Source organism: Bubalus bubalis, chromosome 9 (genome assembly GCF_019923935.1).
Source record: "Bubalus bubalis isolate 160015118507 breed Murrah chromosome 9, NDDB_SH_1, whole genome shotgun sequence".
NCBI classification, from domain to species: Eukaryota; Metazoa; Chordata; class Mammalia; order Artiodactyla; family Bovidae; genus Bubalus; species Bubalus bubalis.
The window spans coordinates 54,832,018-54,838,608 of record NC_059165.1 but is presented as its reverse complement, the minus strand read 5'-3'; positions in this window follow the sequence as shown (position 1 = coordinate 54,838,608).

The window sequence follows — 6,591 nt, the reverse complement described above, 5'->3', positions numbered from 1 at the left end:
ATTTAAAATATAGGAATGATATTGAATATAATATGGTCATTTTCATACTAAGATTTCAATGCTTAGTAAGTATTTATGCTTTTTGCTGCTGCTACTAAGTCGCTTCAGTCGTGTCCGACTCTGTGCAACCCCATAAATGGCAGCCCACCAGGCTCCCCCGTCCCTGGGATTCTCCAGGCAAGAACACTGGAGTGGGTTGCCATTTCCTTCTCCAATGCATGAAAGTGAAAAGTGAAAGTGAAGTCGCTCAGTCGTGTCCGACTCTTTGCAACCCCATGGACCGCAGCCTACCAGGTTCCTCCGTCCATGGGATTTTCCAGGCAAGAGTACTGGAGTGGGGTGCCATCGCCTTCTCCAATTTATGCTTTTTAAGGTGAGTCAAATACTCATATACACAAATACACACACACACACACACACACACACACATATATATATATATATAATGAGAACACAGCTGCAATTCAGATACAGCAAAATTAGAAGCATTGAACATGCATAGCTGAAATTTTAGAAACAGAAGCATATGTGTTTCAGCATTCCTAGAAGGGGAGCTTTGTCACCAAGTCATATAGGCAAGAACACTTTAGGAATGTTCTCAAGAAAATGGATAAATGGTCATTCAATGCAACCCAGTGCAGTCCTTTGGAGACATTAGTGCTGAGAGGAAGGTAGTGAATCAGTGTTTGTTAGCAATATTACCATGCATGTAAATTTACATAAAAGACTCATACCAGCCATTCCTTCAATACTTCAACTACTCAACAAAAATAATAGAGGCCTGCCTATTTACCAAGATTTGCTGTAGCTGCTAAAGGACAGACGGTGTATACAAAGTGCAAGTCTTGCAGTCACGGTCCCCACCAGATTTTGGCAAAGAGGTTGAGGGACCAGCCTGCCTTCTTTTGGTTCTGCAAACACAGCAATTGCTTTTTCAGGTTAAGGTCTTGCACTTGGCTTGATCTTAGCCTAGGGTACTTTTTCTCCCACATTTCACATGTGTAGCTTCTTCTCATGCCTTAGATTTCAGACAATATTTCAGTTCTTCAAAGAAGCCTTTCTAATCACCACACTGAAGTTGGAATATGCCTTACTTAGGAATTAACTATAGTAATAATCCTCTTGGAGAGAATTCCTTTTACACATACAAGCATTATGGATAGGTTGAGTAAAAGTAGTATGATCTTAGTTTAATATACACTCAAATATTCAATTCATTTACTCAGCTGTGAAGTACCATTTGAGACTACTTTAATAAAACCACAGTAAAATCCTACAACTTTATTCATTTACTAGTTCTAACAGTTTTTTGGTTTTTTGTTTTTTTTTTTTTTTTCCTGATTGAGACATTAGAGTTTTCTAGAGTTTTTGGAGGGTGATCAGATCCAAAAGCCAGTTGACAGTTTGGCTCAGACTGAACCTCACCTAGTTAAGACAAAAACAAAATGAAGTATGCTGTTCCAGAATATATCCAAATCCACAACAGGTGTTGTTGTTCAACTTTTTGAGACCCCATGGACTGTGGCACGCCAGGCTTCCCTGTCCTTCACTCTCTCCTGGAGTTTGCTCAAACCATGGGTTGTGAAGAGTCAGACACAACTGAGCGACTTCACTTTCACTTTCATGCATTGGAGAAGGAAATGGCAAACCATTCCAGTAATCTTGCCTGGAGAATCCCAGGGACAGGGGAGCCTGGTGGGCTGTGGTCTCTGGGGTCGCACAGAGTCGGACACAACTGACTCGACTTAGCAGTAGCAGCATGTATAATATCACATCATTTGAAAATAGTTACATTTTTACTTCTCTTTCTATTTGGAAGTTTTTTGTTTTTTTTAAATTTCTTTTTGTTGACTGATTGCTGTGGCTAGGACTTCCAATACTATGTTAAAAAGAAGTCACCAGAGTAGGCATCCTTGTCTTCTTCCAAAATTTAGCAGGAAGGCTTTTAGCTTTTATGTTGACTATGGGCTTGTCATAAATGCCCTTTACTATGTTGAGATATGTTCACTCTATGTCCACATTAATGGGAGTTCTTATCATGAATGGATGTTATGTTTTTCAAAGTTTTTTGGTCTCTACTGAGATAATTAGGTGACTTTTGTCCCTCCATTTGTTAATGTGGTTTATCACATTGGCTGATTTGAGAATACTGAGCCATCCCTGAAACAAATCTCAGTTGATCATGGTATATGGTCCTTTTCATATATTGGATTATGTTTGCTAATATTTCACTGAGGAATTTGTTTTTTGCACCCATGTTCATCAGAGATACTGGCTTGCAATTTCTTGTAGTGTCTTTTCCTGGTTTTGGTATAGGGGTAATGGTAGCCTCATAGAATGAATTTGGAAGATTCATATACAAAAAAAGAGGCAAGAAAACTTGCTGGGAAAACTGGGCAACTATTTGTAAAACAATGAAATTAGAACATTTCCTTACACCGTATACAAAATAAACTCAAAATGGAGTAAACACCTAAATGGGAGACCTGAAACCATAAAACACCTAGAAAAGAACAAAGGCAGAATACTCTTTGACATAATCATAAGCAATTGGGGGTGGGTGGGGATAGGAGGGCATCAGTCTCCTAAGACAAAAGAAATAACAGCAACAGCAAACAAATGGGACCTAATTAAACTTAAATCTTTTATATAGCAAAGGAAACAATGATTAAAACAAAAAGACAAGTTACAGAATGGAAGAAAATATTTGCAAATAATGTGACCAAAAAGGATTAATATACAAAATATATAAATAGCTTATACCACTCAATATCAGAAAGACTAACAACCCAATTTAAAAACTGCAAAAGCCTGAGAAGATTTTTTCCCAAAGACATACAGATGGCTGACATATGAAAAGATGCTCCACATTGCTAATATGAGAGAAATGAAAATCAAAACCACAATAATATATCACCTCATACCTGTCAGAATGGCTATTATCAAAAAGTCTATGAATAACAAATGTTAGCGAGGATGTGGATAAAACGGAATCATGGTGTACTGTTGGTTGAAATGTAAAGTGGTGTAGTCACTGTTGAGAATAGTTTTTCTTCAAAAATATCTAAAACTGGAACTACCACAATGATAAGCATTTACACTTCTGGGTATGTTTCCAAAGAAAACAAAAACATTAATTCAAAAAGATACATTCACTTCAGTATTTATAACAGCACAATTATAATAGCTAAGATCTGAAAGCAATCTAATCCATCAATAGATGAATGGATAAAGAAGCTATGGTACATATATACTATGGGATACTACTCAGCCATAAAAAAGAATGAAAATTTGCAATGAGCAACAACATGGATGGACTGGAAGGTATTATGCTTAGTGAAATAAGTCAGAGAAAGACAAATACTGTTATCATTTATAAGTGAAATCTATAAAATAAGTGAATGCATATGGCAAAACAGAAGCAGACTCACAGATATAGAGAACAAAGTAGTGATTACCAGTGCAGAGTGGAAAGCAGGGAGAGGCAAAAAAACGGGTAGCAGATTAAGAGGTACAAACTACTAAGTATAAAATAGATAAGCAATAAAAATATATAGTACAACACAAGGAAATATAGTCATTATTTTGTAACTATAAATGGAGTATTATCTATAGGCATATTGAATCACTATATTGCATATGTGAAACTAGCATAATAGTATAAGGCAACTATGTTTCAACTAAAAAAAAGTGTTCATGAAAAAGTTTTTCTTGAATTCCAGATGGCAATAGAGCATGGCTGGTTGCCCACTGTATCAAGTATCTGCCTATCCCAACTAGTGTTTTGATCATGTTGCTGCTGTCCTTGAATGTTTAAATTGAAGCCTCTTACCTTGAAGGCAAGATCACATGCAGTATAAATGATGTTTAAGTGGAAGCTGTGAATCTGAGTAAAATGACATCAGAATTACCCTCTCCAAAGTTACACACACACAGTTATTTTTGGAGTTGTTATTTTAATTTAATTGTGGCATCAAAGACCCTTTCAAATGTCAGAATTAATTAGTTCCTTGTTCATTATATGAATGAGGCAGAAAAATAGCTGAATGCTACTCTGATTCTGCAACCTTTCCAACTGACTGTACAGGCAGAGAGATGGTTTCACTAATAAACAACAATGTCCTAAGAAAAACAAAGAACTTTCATACCTATTATCCTTGTAAACTACAGAGACATCTGCCTTTCCCTTCCTCCTTCAAAACACAGAGAGATGAAGGTCTGAATTACAGCATCCTGAGAATGTATGTTCTGAATTCTCCTGTCCCAAGTATGTTGGAAGTTGGAACCAAGGACCTTGAGAAAGTTTAGCCCAGTAATCCTGTTCTAGAAATCTATCCTAAGGAAATCAGAGTTGTTATGAGGTTTCTTCACCAGGATAAACCTTTTATTGCTACATGTAAAAGTCAAAACTTAGAAGCAAAACAGTCTTTTAAATAGGGAAATGGATACATGCAATGTGGTATTCATAGAATGGTATGTATGCTGCTAAGTCGCTTCAGTAGTGTCCGACTCTGTGTGACCCCATAGGCAGCAGCCCACCAGGCTTCCCCGTCCCTGGGATTCTCCAGGCAAGAACACTGGAGTGGGTTGCCATTTCCTTCTCCAATGCATGAAAGTGAAAAGTGAAAGTGAAGTCGCCCAGTCGTGTCCAACTCTAGCGACCCCATGGACTGCAGCCTACCAGGCTCCTCCGTCCATGGGATTTTCTAGGCAAAAGTACTGGAGTGGGGTGCCATTGCCTTCTCCGAATGGCACGTATAGTATTCAGTTATTAACAGACATGGATTCAAGTATTTTATTCTGTTGGACATCACCAGATGCCCAACACCAAAATCAGATTGATTATATTCTTTGCAGCCAAAGATGGAAAAGCTCTATATAGTCAGTAAAAACAAGACTGGGAAATGACTGTGGCTCAGATCATGAACTCCTTATTGCCAAATTCAGACTTAAATTGAAGAAAGTAGGGAAGACCACTAGACCATTCAGGTATGACCTAAATCATATTTCTTACAATTATATGATGGAAGTCAGAGATAGATTTATGGGACTAGATCTGATAGATATAGTGTCTGAAGAACTATGGACAGAGGTTCATGACATTGTACAGGAGACAGGGATCAAGACCATCCCCCCAAAAATAAATTCAATAAAGCAAAATGGCTGTCTGAGGAGGCCTTACAAATAGCCGTGAAAAGAAGAGAAGTGAAAAGCAAAGGAAAGATACATGCGTTTGAAAGCAGAGTTCCAAAGAATAGCATGGAGAGATAAGAAAGGCTTCCTCAGTCATCAGTGCAAAGAAAGAGAGGAAAACAACAGAATGGGAAAGACTAGAGATCTCTACAAGAAACTTAGAGATACCAATGGAACATTTCAGGCAAAGATAGTCTCAATAGAGGACAGGAATGGTATGGACCTAACAGAAGCAGAAGATATTAAGAGGTGGCAAGAATACACAGAAGAAATGTAAAAAAAGATCTTCATGACCCAGATAATCATGATGGTTGATCACTCACCTAGAGCCAGACATCCTGGAATGCGAAGTCAAGTGGGCCTTAGGAAGCATCACTACAAACAAAGCTAGTGGAGGTGATGGAATTCCAGTTTAACTATTTCAAATCCTGAAAGATGATGCTGTGAAAGTGCTGCACTCTATATGCCAGAAAATTTGGAAAACTCAGCAGTGGCCACAGGACTGGAAAAGGTCAGTTTTCATTCCAATCCCAAAGAAAGGCAATGCCAAAGAATACTCAAACTACTGCACAATTGCACTCATCTCACACACTAGTAAAGTGGTGCTCAGAATTCTCCAAGCCAGGCTTCAGCAATACGTGAACTGTGAACTTCCAGATGTTCAAGCCAGTTTTAGAAAAGGCTGAGGAACAAGAGATCAAATTGCCAACATCTGCTGGATCATTGAAAAAGGAAGAGAGTTCCAAAAAAACATCTATTTCTGCTTTATTGACTATGCCAAAGCCTTTGACTGTGTGGATCACAATAAACTGTGGAAAATTCTGAAAGAGATGGGAATAGCAGACCACCTGACCTGCCTCTGGAGAAATCTGTATGCAGGTCAAGAAGCAACAGTTAGAACTGGGCATGGAACAGCAGACTGGTTCCAAATAGGAAAAGGAGTACATCAAAGCTGTATATTGTCACCCTGTTTATTTAACTTATATGCAGAGTACATCATGAGAAACGCTGGGTTGGATGAAGCACAAGCTGGAATCATGACTGCCAGGGGAAATATAAATAACCTCAGATATGCAGATGACACCACCCTTATGGCAGAAAGAGAAGAGGAACTAAAAAGCCTCTTGATGAAAGTGAAAGAGAAGAGTGAAAAAGTTGGCTTAAACCTCAACATTCAGAAAACTAAGATCGTGGCTTCCGGTCCCATCACTTCATGGCAAATAGATGAGGAAACAGTGGCTGACTTTATTTTTTTTTTTTTTGGCTCCAAAATCATTGCAGATGGTGACTGCAGCCATGAAATTAAAAGACGCTTACTCCTTGCAAGGAAAGTTATGACCAACCTAGACAGCATATTAAAAAGCAGAGACATTACTTTGCCAACAAAGTTCCATGTCG